We start from the raw sequence: 14,807 nt of genomic DNA, 5'->3' as shown, positions 1-14,807 counted from the left end.
TAGCACGAACACAATCACGTAGTCCGCCGTTATTTTTGTTGCTGTTACGTGTAACGCTTCCGACACGTGATGTGATGACGTTTTCACTTCACAAAATATACGGATTGGCTGTACAGACGAAACCGCAAGGGTGTCGGTTTCAGATTTATCCACTTTAGGACCCGCTTTCAAAAAATAGCGGATTCAGTCTCCCAAAACTTCAGATCCGTGTGGATGAAACGCCAATACGATAACAAATTTATACGTATGCAGTGATACGCGTCTCCGTGTGGACAGCCCCTAAATCTATGAGCGACCACAGACGTAAGGTCAGTTTGAAGTGATTTTTAAAAACATTATCCTCAGAACGCACACACTGGATGATTCAACCAGAGCGCGACACCACACACGTGAGACCACAACATGATGATTGTAGTAACGCAAATTGGGTAACGAACGCCCCCTTTTGATAGCCGAGGGAGCAAATCGGGCGTAAAATCTTCACGTGTGTGGCCAGCCTACTTCCTTTCTTCAGCCAAATGTAATCAAAGTTATATTAAAGTCGCCATGAAAATAAAAAAACGAAATTTGTTTTGTAGTGAAACTGGCTTCAGAAATGAAATAAGGCAGAATCCCTCTGTTGCATTAAAGGTTATTTGTAGTGTACAAAGGTTTATATTATTATAAAAAGGTAATAAAGAAATGGTTTCTTCTTTGTACTTCAAAGAATCTTAATTTTTAAGAGTGAAGGGTTCTTGAGACCATCTGAGCAGGTGGTGATACTGCCATGTAAGATGCAGTAAATCTCTTGAACGAATTTTTCAAGTTAAACGCAGGTAATTAGAAGGGTCTGGTGAGTGGGAGGCTCACAGCACTTGGAGTTCCTTGTGCCTGCTACCAACTGCCTGATGTCTGCCCACCTCTTAATAACACCATCTGGCCAGCAGTAGGGCCCTGTTCTTATCACATGCACAAAGGCTCATGGACCGTGACCATTCCTCCAGTTTGGATCGGTCTCATCTTCACCGCAGCAATTCTTTGATTAGATTGCCTCACATATGACCCAGATGCCAGAAGGGTTGATGAACCGCCACGGCGCTGGTTATAAAACATGAATGCAGACGGGACTAGGCTGATGACTGGAAGGTTGTCAAGGTCACCAGGGCTTTATGAAAGGAACTGAATCTTGATTCGGTTGTGGCTTGATGGAAACCTCCTCTGTTTTCTGAAGTAATGGGATTCATTGTTTGTGCTAGTTCCACTGTCTTTAGGTTGTATTAAAATTCATGTGACATTATGATTTTGGAGTAAAGGTGAACAGCGAATAGCAAACAGCTGCATGTGGTCCAGGCTACCCAGTCTCACGTAGATAAATAGCACAAAGTGTAAAAATCGTGCAATACATACGCCAAATTCCACTTTGGCGTGCATGTGATACGCTAGTCCTTCCCATTCACTTAAATGGTGCATCTTTTTTTGTCGTTTTATTTATTGCTTTCTCAAAGCGAAAATGGTAAAAAAAGCAAAAAAATTGAGAAACCAATAAATAAAACGACAAAAAAAGATGCTTCCAAAGTGAAATGGCGTATGTATTGCATGATTTTTACACTTCGTGCTATTTATACGCAACTCCGTGAGACTGGGCTGGTCCTTGATGCAAGGGAGACAAGAGGCAACTGTTACAAGTTTGATTTTTACAGCAAAAATAAAGACACTTATTCATTGCATGCCTAGTTGATCTTTGTCTCCATCTAAGAGAAAGAAAACTATTATTTTACTTAAGATGTATTAAAAAAACCTTTCTATATAAAATGTCTTTTGCTGTATCAAAAACTGTATGAGATTCTTAATTCTGATGAACACAAAGGAAGATAATTCGAGCAATGTTTTTAACTAAACCGATCAGAGGCCCCATTGACTTCCATAGTATCCTTTTCCTACTATTGAAGTCAATGGGTCCTCGGATCGGCTTGGTTTGTAAATAATTACAGAATTTTAATTTTTGGGTGAACTCAATGCAAAATTCATTGTTGCACTAAAATGTTTAGGTTTAATCAATTTCAATTAAATTTTAACTTTCTTGACTATTAAGGAGTTGCTATAATTATAAAATAAAGTTGAATTAGCTTGATTAATTTTTTATCTTAAAGTTATAGTTCGGCCAAAAATGATATTAAACACATGATTTACTTACCCCCAAGCTGTCCGAGATGCATATGTACATCATTTTTTAGACAAACACATTTTCAGTTATTTTAGAAAATGTTTTAGATCTTTCAGTTAATCAAATGTAAAGTTACCCGGTCCACGTCCTCAAGTCCAAAAAATGTGCATCCATCCTTCATAAAATAAATCCAAAGGCTCCACAATGATAAACAAAAGCCTTCTGAGGGAAAAATCGCGCCGTTTTGTTGTAGAAAAATCCACATTTAAAACTTTATAAACGAAAATAACTAGCTTCCGGTAACGTCACCATCTTAGACTCCTCTGTATTCAGGAGAGAGTATCAGTGTAGTGTACACACTTTTCTTAGTGATGTATGACAAACGTTGTCTGGCTAGTACTGGTTGGCTAGTATGGTTAATCTTAACCGCTGTATTTTGCTGTTTATGTTTTAAGATTTTTCTGTGGTTTTTTTGCATCTATTAATGTTGCTTTGAAACAATTAAACAATTGTGAAAAGTGCCATAAAAATAAAGTTGAATTGTTCTTCAGACTTTATAAATATGTAAAATAAATATTTGGTGTCCCCAGAGTACGTATGTGAAGTTCTAGCTCCAAATACCATATAGATAATTTATTATAATTGGTTAAAATGCTTTACTTTGTAGGTGTGAGCAAAAATCTGCTGTTTTTGGGTGTGTCCTATAAAATGCAAATGAGCTGATCTCTGCATTAAATGGCAGTGCCGTGGTTGGATAGTGCAGATTAAGGGGCGGTATTATCCTCTTCTGACATCACAAGGGAACCAAATTTCAATTACCAGTTTTTTCTCTTTTTTTGCAGAAAATTGGTTTACCAAAACTAAGTTACTGGGTTTTCCTTTTACACATTTTGTATGTTGATACAAGCATTTGGGGCCCAATTATAGCACTTAAACCTGGAAAAAGCCAGATTTTCATGATACGTCACCTTTAAACTGACCATATATCTCTTCTACTGCTTCATTTTTTCTATATAATAAGTTTGCTCAGTGTCTATCAGCTACAGTACCTAAAAAACTGAATAGGATGATTAATTATATCATATACATTTTTAAGGCGAAAAAGATTATTAAAATTAATAAAGTATGTAATTGTTAGTATGTAAATATGCTTCTTCTAAACACATCATTACATTTCATTGAAAGTTCAGATTAAAATATAGCACAGATGACTCTTAAGATGGAATGCCCTCAAAATTATGTAAAAAAAAAAAAACATATTTAACTTATTTCCGTTAGTTCCCTTACATGGAATTTTGGAAAGAGAGCTTGTAAATTACAGAAGCTGAACAGAGCGAGTGACAGTGAAATGCAGACAGAAAGAGTAATCACTGTTATGAATCAGCTCTCCGAGGAATGACATTGGAATGACATGAACTAATTAAATGGATTTGAGTAATAATCTAAAGATGTCCAGAACTATTCACTGCACCAGCACACGCACCACTGTCTATTTCCTGAGGGATGGACTGCTTGAACGCCTCATATATGAGGATCAGAGCAAGACAGATAAATGTGTGAAATTGACTTTAGAGACGGGTCTCCTAATGTCCACGATTTCTGTATGCATTAATATCTCGACATCACACAGCTAATGATATTCCTGAAATGTAATGTGGTGTGACAAATAATTGCAAGATTAAAGGAATATAACTTAGTTCACTCTAAAACAAACATTTTGTCATAATTTATTCATGCTTATATTGTTCAAAATCTGTGGGATCTGCTGTCTGAAACAACAAGAAATGAATGGGAATGTGTGTTGTTTTAGTTAAGAAAAGTCACATGGTTTTGAAATAATGTGCAAGGAGTACACGATGATAGAATCTTCAGTCGTAACATGCCTGCATCGATTTGCGAGTTTGACGTGGGCTTTGTTTTGCCCGACCAATTTCTTGGAGATCTCCTGTTTAAGACCAAAAGGATTTGGTTTTGAATTGGGTAAATGCTCAATCTCCCCTGAATTGATCGATGCTTTCTCAGAACATTTAAACTCTGGGGAAATAAACAGACGAAAATATCTTCTATGACCTGTAGTTCAAGTGATGCTGTTCAAAAAAAACCTCTGAAGATAGATGCAGCTTTTATCTTCAAAAGTGATTCAATTAATCATCCCAGAATTAATTAAGCTTTATCCTGTTAACCTGAACATCAGCTTTTGAAAAAAATTCAAGAAATTCCAGCCAAACTAAAATAGATACAGTTCATGAAGCCTTTGCACTAAAAGCACAATTTGGTCTCATGTGAAAGCATAGGTCTACACTTGGTAGTTTATTGTGAAGTCAAGCGGAGAGGGACACCCGAGTTTACTTCAATATTTTTCATGTAAATGTTAATCTATCCTGACAAACTATATATTGTTGAAAAGGTCTAAGAATGTGGTTTTCATGTTTCAAAACTTTTTAGCGGTAATAATAATGCAGTAACTGTAGTTTATTAATTTGTGACAAAAGTATACACCAAACCTCACAGCAAACCAACACAAACCTCATTTCAATTTTATGTATAAAATAATATTATCTTAAAAATACATTATTTTTATGTATTACAATAAATTTAAACTGCTATAACAATTTTTTCTTATTTAATATTTTCACCTCCAGACACCGTAAAAAAAAAACTTAAAGTGTCTTCTTTAAAACAAAACAAAGATTAATCTTCTAGACCCAAAAAATGTCAGATATTAATTTGAAAGTGTACATCACCTTTTCACCACCACCACACTTTATTTATTATGACTCAACTTGTATACTTAAATACTCTGATTTCTTTATATGAATTCAATATTTGGCTTGATGGCTGCATCTGGTGGAGATTTTGTGTCGGTAGCCCACTTGGAGGTCCCCTTGCTGGTGAAGTGCTGATGTGTCAAATACTTATTTTCCCCGCTGTATATGGAATGTCTTCATAAAGAATAAATGAAACTGGAATTGTATAAATCTATAAATGGACTGCAGATACAGCCACAGGTTTGACCATGTTCTGGTTCAAAAATTAAGACATTACTGTCACTATAGGATTTTCAGAATAAAATAAAGGTCAAAAACTGAAACGTAAGTCTTAGACCTTCTTAAAGATGTATAGTTGTTTGAGATACGTACATTTAAAGAAACAGTAACTTTGAACTTATATAAAGAAGAACGCTTAAGGACGAAGATTACTTCATGATTGTGGACCGTAACATTGTCCGCCCAGTTTTCAAGCAGTTCCAGACGTAGGGTGAATTCAGGTAAACTTGGACACATTTTCAATAAATTTTCTGCATATTTAAAACTATATTTAGTAAAACAGTTTCATTTACAGCAAAAACATTTGAAAATTGTGATATAAATTAATGTTACTGTACAGGACTACTGTAAGTCCCTATATTTATGATGAAATAAATTACTGATAAAATGAATAAACCATTGCAAATAATCATTGCAACGCATTTGAATTCGGACACTAAGTGTCGGAAACGCTGCGGGTGCCATCTTGTGAGGGGTAGCGGCTAACCAATGAGTGTACACTAGTTGTACATTGGTTATTGTGGTGCATTATGAATAAGTTTGAATAAATGCACTCTGTAATATCCAGTATACAGTTTCCATTTCCATAGTAACAATGACTTGTCTAATTGACAGTCTCCTGTTTTTGAGTTTCAGCATGGCTTGTTCAATATGTAAGTGTTAAATAAGATTCAAAGTGCATTAAAATGCATACAAATGTTGGCACTTTGAGAGTAGACTCGATTGCAAAGCTTCATGGGAATGGATGGTCACTGCTATGCTCTTTTGAAGCAATTTTCATTTCCATGGTAACAGCTGCTCTCTGTTTGGAAAAAACAAGTAATCTCACATTTTATAAAAAAATTAGGTATCACACAAACATGTAAGTTCTGCAGAAGAACCTTGTTTCTTATCTTACCACAAGTCTGCCATGAAAGGTCTGTTCAGTGTTCAGCAAATATTAGCTTAGATATACCTTTTTATATTTATGTTTAACCGTTATATACTGCTGCATGTTAGTGTATAAAACCTTGTACTACATTTAACCTCTATACTGCTGCATTAAATGATATGTGACATTGGTCTTGTGTGTGGACATTTACATTCAGCACCAGGATTTATTCATATAGTCAAAATAATTATGAACCCACAGCACAGCCCCCATTTCTCTCGGTCTATTAGTTTTGCAGAGAAAGCAGAGGAAGTTTTTCTTTTGAAATGCATCAAATTGGTTTCCAGCTGCTCTGCCTTGACGCACGTTTTGCATGCAGCAGCAACAAACAGCCAGCAGGAAGAGCTGCACGTGTGCGCAGGAAGACTTGCAGCCTGCAATGCTAAATTATTTTTGAGACAATTGAGCAGCTGGGTATGAAAGATCTTACATGAAAACATATGGTTTGGGTCAACAGTGCTTTGGACCCTCATATCAACATTCCACATACTTTAAAGAAAGGAAGCTGGATGAGAAAATCAAGATTGCATTTAAGTGGACAGAAGATTGAATTGGCAGCTTATATTTCTCCACTTTCCGTAAACACTTGACAAGTAAAAGCACAAGATTCTCACCTTTTAAAGGGTTTAGAGATCTTTTTATTATATATTAGCACAACTAACCACTGATAATAGAGGATTTTTGCCAAACGAAATGCTGAAATTGCTTATTAATATAGATTCTTGTTTAAAATAAAGCCCTGGCTTGTCAAAACAATTGTCAAAATGGTCCCAAGCTATCACTAGTAATCAGTTTGTAATCGTATTGATGGCTTCATCGAATTGAAAAGCTTTCATGTAAACACCTAAATCAATGCGATTAAGGTCGGTCGGATGCAAATTTCAATCATATTGAAAGAGAAGGTGTCCGATCTGTGATATGATCATCAGGAAAAAAGTATGTATGTAAACGCATGAATCGTTGTATTTTCTCAATTGGATGCAAAAATACCTTGTGTAAAAGCGCAGAAGAATTGTGCTCAAGTTCTCGTCTTATATTTACCTTATATTGACGTTTAACACGATTCTCGTCACAGAAACATGCAAGAGCAAGGTGATGGCAACAAACATTATTAAGGTATTCTGGAGCGTTTATGTCTTTCATAACATTACATAAAGCAATAAAATAGCGTTGTGCTTTTGAAAAGTTTGTTTTCTTTGCCTATATCTGAAAACTTCTTAAAAACAAATTTCAATTCAATTCAATTTTATTTATATAGCGCTTTTCACAATAGTTAATTGTTTCAAAGCAGCTTTACATTAATAGAAGCAGTAAAAGCACAGAAAAACGACAGATAGCACAACATAATACACGATAGCATAAGCAGTCAAATTTGCTGCGGCTATGACTCGACATTATAAGCGAGCGTATTACTAATGTAATGTCTAGAAGAGGAAGCTAAGTAAAGCCCAAGAAGGCTGCCTCCCCGGGGTAAAAAACCCCCTAGGAGAAAAAAAAACCCCCGGGCTGTTTAGCCGAGGAAATAAAAAAGTCCTAGGAGGGAAAAACCCTTGGGAGAAATATATGTATATACACACATATAAACGGATAAGGAGATTAAGCGGGTTCTGCCGGTGATCGTTGGTCAGGAATCAGCTGGGCATAACGTTGAAGGACGACCAGTCGATCAGAGGTGTGCCGACTTTCACATCTACCGGAACTGGGTCTGTTTGTCCTATTGTCCTCGGGGTCGAGGATGAGAAAGGGAGAGAAAAACAAAATCATATTAGCGTAGGGGCCGTTCACATGTAATGCAATTACATGTGAACTTACATGCGTTTTTCATTGCTAAAAGGGAGTTTGGGAACTTACAGCAAAGCACAGATCACAACAGGTTTACTCGAGACAGCGCAAGCTAGCATAAAGGTAAAGCTAATCTTTTACATATAGCGATGCCGCTGGTAGTGTCAATTCTCTCTGACCAATCAGTGATCTACAGTGTTTTTGCGTCACGTTTTGTTATCAGCTCAGGTCGCTTGAAACCCCAACAGAGGTGGTACTAAAAAAAGTATCTGGTACGTATTGAACCCAGTGGAAAAGCCCCCAAAAGTAAGCTGAGATACGAATATGCACTCTTTTAAAGGTTCAAAGGTGTACTTTTTGAAAGGGTACCATCCCAGTGACAGCTACAGGTAGGTACCATTTTTTATTATTTTTTTCTGACAGTGTCAAGAAGATAGTCCTTGTAAAACAGGAAATGTTTAAAAATAACGTGGCACACATAATACGATTAAAGTAAACGTATACTCATATTCTGGAAACAAAATAAAAATGTCAGAAAGAGACATATCCAGGCAAAAAAGAAAAATCAATTTTACAGGTGCTTGTCTATAAAGCACAAAACATTCACCACGCTGTTGCTCCTAGAATTAGTTTGTTACCTCTGAGAGCAACAGTTTGTTGACTTTTTTGCTTTTTCATTCAGTAACAGCTTTAATAATTTGTTCGGATAAAGTGGGTATATAAAGACAACACACAGATGTTTTCTGCACAACATTTCTACAATGGGGCTTTTTATTAATCTCATACATGCAGAAGCTGGGTCTGTATATCTTGCCACACAAGAAAAATACTCTGCAATAATTGAATAACACCAATATTTCCAGACTACAGACTAAGGGCCAGATTTACTAAACAGAGCAATTTCCTAAAAAATGCAGATGGGAGTGGTAATATCTGTGGTTTATTTACTAAAAAGGCATAAATTAAATAACACAGGCGCAACAGCTGATTTTCAAAATGACCAATGCAATCTACAGTACTCGTCATGTGTGGGGAAGACAGAACCCAAGTGCAGACAGCTCTCAACCAAAAGACTTTTATTATATAACAAAAACACCCTCGAGGGGGTTAAACAAAGACAATAATCCAAATGAATAACATGACACTAAACAGGACAGGATAATCAGAGCTGATGAGTTGCGTGTGTTCTACTAGTGCTTAATGCCCTTAAACGGACACTTCACTTTTTTGAAAATATGCTCATTTTCAGCTCCCCTAGAGTTAAACATTTGATTTTTACCATTTTGAAATCCATATAGCCGATATCCGGGTCTGGCGGTACCACTTTTAGCATAGCTTAGCACAATCTACTGAATCTGATTAGTCCATTAGCATTCCACTCCAAAACGACCAGAGTTTCGATATATTAAAACTTGACTCTTCTGCAGTTACATCGTATACTAAGACCGACAGAAATTAAAAGTTGTGATTTTCTAAGCCAATATGGCTAGAAACTATACTCTTATTCCAGTGTAATAATCAAGGTGTTTGCTGCAGTACCATGGCTGCAGCAGGCGCAATAATATTCCACATTGCCTGGAAATAGTCCCTAGCTATTGAAAGTTACCAAGGGGACTATTTTCGGGAGCTGCGTAATATCAGTGTCCCTTAAGTTCATCACCAGGTATTGTGTGATTTCTCCTAGTAACTCCTATTTTATTTCATCCAGCTAAAAAAAATATCATGGCTTGACAAACAATATTTTGTTCTTCTGAAATAAACTGTTACGATTGTAAAATTCCTCTGCTGTACCACACACTCTCTGATCTCTGCCAAGCCTTCTCCAATCAACTACAATTGCTGCTATTTCAAGTACAAAATGATTTAAGACATGCTTTTTTCGATGTTAAATAATGATGCAAATACCAGTAATATCACACAAGCAAACATTAAAAAACATTAAATTGTGTTGCATGAATCATATAAATAATCTCCTTCCATAAATTTTGCATCTGAAAGGAAAATGCCTAGAAATGCATAAGCAATAAATAACTAGACCACACCTTCAGTGCTAATTATAGAATACACTGCATGTCATTAGTAAATCCCGACAGACGTTATTTAACAACAAAATGATGGTTTGCGCTTGCGGAAGCTGTTAGTAAATCTGGCCCTAAATCTTACACAATGTTTTCACCTCATTCATGCTGGAACAGATGACAGTGATACACTGCTGGGTGATGTTTCAAACATATTAAGCTTTTGCGGTAATTAAAGATGCCATAGGAGATTCTTGTTTAGTATTAAAACGCAACTGTTTGACAGATGTCACTGAAATAAGTGTCGTGAGAAATCATACCCAGCTCCTGGCAGCTCTATAAACAGCAAACAAGCATAAGAAGCGGCCTGCCTTTTTTTCACAGATGCTTCCTGTCTGTCAATCATTTTACTAGTTCAGGCTATCATCTGACTGGCAGATGTGACTTTGGAGGGCAAGGTTTTGGAAAGAGGGAAATTGTAATTTTAAACTGAAAATGTAAAGCTCGAATGCAAAAGCAGCTAAATGCCACCTCCGTCAAAAATAAGATAATGATACTGACTGAATGCTTTTGGCATATTATATGTTCAAATACCTTAGCTTTGAATCTGTTATTCAAAAATACCACTTTGTGGGCAGAATCAATATAATGCCACAATGATTTTTTAGCTAAAGTCCTCTTTATTCAGGACTGTAAGGAAAGACTGGCGTCTGGAGATTTTTCCCGAAACGCTTGCATGCGCTTAGAGGGTTTTGCAGCGAAAGACAGTCAAATTTGTTAAAAAAAACAATGAAATGACCATAGCCTGCAAAAAAAGATGGACGTATTGTCTGTGACGTCACCCATAGGTTTCTGAAGATAATTTTTGAAGCTTAAAGTAGGCAGTTTCTGCCGTCGTCTTGGCCGCGCGAACATGGGTAAAGAGGCGGGACATGGGTGAAGTTGAGGAGACTGGTTGCTGAAACCGTGCCCGCCTAGCACGACTGCAGTGACAGCAGTGGCTGTTCAACCGTCACTCAAGTGGCCACGCCCTTAATGATGCAGTTTTCAGAACTTTAAGGCTTAATATCATTTAAACGGATACAAAAAAATGCACCCCCCTCACACTTGTCATGAAGGGCAAAATTAGTTATACAGACCAAAAACACTTTTTGTACCAGGCTGTAAACATATTATTTTCTGCTCTAAAGTTGCATTTTAACATGGAGGTCTATGGGAATTGACTCCCTTTTGGAGCCAGCCTCTAGTGGCCAGTAGATGAATTGCAGTTTAAATCACTTCCGTATTGGCTTTATCAGAGAGATCGGAAGGTTGCCCCTCGGAAATGACTGAAGTGACATTTGTGAAAATAAGTCATTTTAGTTAATAACCAAAAATCTTTTCATTGCATTGAAGTGACTGAACCTAAAAATGCACATTTAAAAGAACACATTAAGCTCTTCTAATGTAAAATTTAATTAAAAAAACCTGTTGCATGTGTTTCCAATGTATTTTGACAGCCGTGGTTTTTACATGTTCATTCTTAAAGCAAATCTTGGCAGAGGCGCTCTGTTGCAGTCAGGCACAGCAGTTATTCTAGAGTGTTTGTAAAAACCTGTGTCTCCTGATTGGAAACTTGACTGTGAGGTGACAGTTTGCAGACTCTTTTAATGGCAAAAAGAGGATTGAGGTAGAATTGTTTTTCTCACTTTATCGACTATCCCCACTTATTCTGTCTGGCTCCTTGAAAAGTAAAGATCTGTTTCATTTTCTGTTGTAGAACGCATTTGCAAAAAGTTTGTTGGCCCTGCTGGTCCTAGAAAATTGGATCAACAAAAGAAAACCAGTGATTTTTGAAGTTGCTGTCAGAGACAGCGAATCAACCTATTTTAACAACCAACAGGCAGATGGTTCATGTGATAAATACTAAGACAACATTTTAAAATGAAGCTATAATGCAAATAATCACCTAAAACATAATGGCTAATGACAGCTGTGATAGGTAGACATTATAGCAGTGCCCATCCAAAAAGTCTCTGCCAACCACACTGATATACAATACAGCAGTTTAGTAGAGAATATAAACACTAAACGAATATAAAGAATTAAGATTTTGTTCTAGGGGTAGTTATAAAAGCTTCACTTACCTGTATCCTCTTCTTCATGGCTAATGAATCCCTGCCAGTGTTATTGATTTATTCCAGCACCCCTGAATACACCTGCATCTCCTTCATCTTTCATCTTGGGCGGCAGCCATGTGATGACTCTGGGCCCGGGTCCAGATACAGTTGATAAATGGAGGTGTCAGTGATGCATGGCTAAGCACTTTGTCAAATTTCTGGATGAGGCATCAAAAAACCTGGGAAAGAATATCACAGAGATATCAAAAGGAAACTTCTGGGTTTAATACTGACAAGGGGGCGCTGTTTACTTGCGTTGTAAAGGCCTGTTTACATCAGTGGTTCTCAAACTTTTTTGGGGTGCAGCCCCTCTTGGGTACGGTGCATCATTTTGTGGCCCCCCCAAAAGAAAATGTATGACATAAAACATTCTAAAACTTTGAATTAAACAAAACATATTAAATTATTAAATGTATTGCTGTTGGTTAGTATCTTTATTTTTCTGAGGTTTCATTATACAGAATGTGTGATAAATGAATGTATTTTATAAAATGTCATAAAACTGGGGCCCCCTGGCACCATCCCGCAGCCCACCATCTCGCGAGAACCACTGGTTTACATCATACTGTTAAAAGGCGTAAATGTGTGTTGGCCACTGTATAAAACATAGACTTAGTGTCCGTGACATCAACCGTAAGTTTCTGAAGAGCGTTTTTGAAGCCAAAAGTTGGCGGACGCGGTGTCATGACTCATGAGCAATTCTGCCCCCTTAGGACCCCGACTGATTTTATTGGCTGAAAAAAAATCCTCATGGGTAGTCTTTTTTAGTGCCTTATTACAATTCCTACAAAATCGAGTAATGTCGAGTATTTTTGTCGTTAAAACTTTGTTAAAATTACAGTTGATGTCTTTTAAATAATATGTTTCATATAGAAGTATATAAATGAGTTATGTTAAAGCTACTAAACTGTAGCCTGGGTGCTAGCCGAACTTAGCCCCGCCCACAACATTTCAGGTCGGGAAGTTCGGTCTGGAGTCGCTCCGTTGTGGGGCTACTATGCGTGACCGAAAGCTGGTCGAACCAATCAAATTGTCAGGGAGGGCTTTATACTATGATGGATAGATGATCAACATTAACATAAACCGGCGCGCGGTGTAACGAGTGGAGTAGTGCTACACCTTTAGGAACGATGTGGCCCCTTTAAGAGCAATGTGCCTTTGCTTTGTTGTTGTGTATGTGAAGTGAATGTGCGCATGCGCTAAGGGTGAACGCTTCAGGTTATGACACATGTATGTGGAAGTCTGATGCTACTACCATTGTTCCATTTTTACTTTTATTTTTGCTCATGCCAAATTAGTGTTTTGTTTAGTAACATGTCTTACGGAGGTTTTACCTGTGTACGGAGAAATAAACCGGTTTTTAAGTGACGTGTTGTGAGTTCTCCGTCATTGTTGCGGGCATAATATTGAACAGCTATCCTTAATCTCCATAACCGTGTTACAAGTGGCGCCCGAACATTATTGTTGTACCTACCCTTGGATGATTTGAGCGATTTTATCGCGGATGCAACCCCGGATGAGATGGACGACGCGGACAGTGTTGTGAGTGCCTGAGGCCTGTAAAGCCTGCGGCTCGCGTACTCGGTGTTGTCGGTGTTTGGAGCGCTGGAGACCTGCATAATCTGCGTGTGACCTACTAAATGCTAGCGGACATTTTGTGTTGCTAAAGCGGATTCCCTTTGTCACGCTTCTGTGGATTTGCTGCGAGACGGATTTTCGTGGATTTAATTTGCAACATGGACGTATAGTCTTGGTAATTTTTCGGACTTTTTGCTACATTTGAACTTTGACTGTTCGTTGGAATTTCATACGGTGTTATTGCATTAGTATACGGAACTGCGTTTGTTGAACTGGTCAAAGTGAACACAAAACTTTTTTTACATTGGATTTATACCCTTTTGAACTGCATTTTGAGTCTTCGCTTTCTGCTTAGAACTGATTGTGTTTGTATGGACACGGAACAGACTTAATCTGTGTTTATTAAACTGAGAGACTAACGTTACTCAGCAATTTGCTAAAGTGAGACCAAAAAAAAAAAAAAAAAAAAAAAAAAAAAAAACTGCTTTATGTTGAGAGACTGAACACTAGCTATAAAACTGTTGCCACTGTTATTGTTTCACTGCAACATTTTTGTATATGTCTCATCTATTCATATATCGCCTATTGATTTCTCACATACGCTATTGAAGGGTATATATAACATTTACCACTGTGTTGTTCACATACTGATGCAAGTTAAAAATTTGTTTTGATTTTGCTAATATTGCTCCAACGCAAACTGACCTTGTTATTATGGCCAAACGGGTTGATAAAGTGTGTGACCTACCTAACCAATCTGAAACTTTTGAGCCCCAATACAGGGGCAGAGTTCCAAAATCTGCTGATGGTCTAGAGGGGCAGGTGGAGTCACTGAAAGATGAGGTTATGATGCTGCGGAGGTGCCTGAATGAGTCCCTTGATCTTCAAAGAGATATTATTTACCACTATACACGAGATTTAAAGGTGTCTGCTGCAACTCAGTTACCTCCACAAGTTATACCTGTTGCTTCTTCCACACCATATGCTCATAACCCTCATGTTGAAACGTAGCACCGTTTACAGTCTGCCGATACTCCTGCTAGAAGTGAAAATGTACCAGGCTTATCTCAAAGCTCTCTGGATTTGTGCAATGCGACCCGAACTTTGGCTTCAGTCTTACAGCAGTCCAGGTTGGAACCCCCAGTATTC

Source organism: Misgurnus anguillicaudatus, chromosome 17, assembly GCF_027580225.2.
Source record: "Misgurnus anguillicaudatus chromosome 17, ASM2758022v2, whole genome shotgun sequence".
NCBI lineage: Eukaryota > Metazoa > Chordata > Actinopteri > Cypriniformes > Cobitidae > Misgurnus > Misgurnus anguillicaudatus.
Note: the sequence above shows the minus strand (reverse complement) of the source record.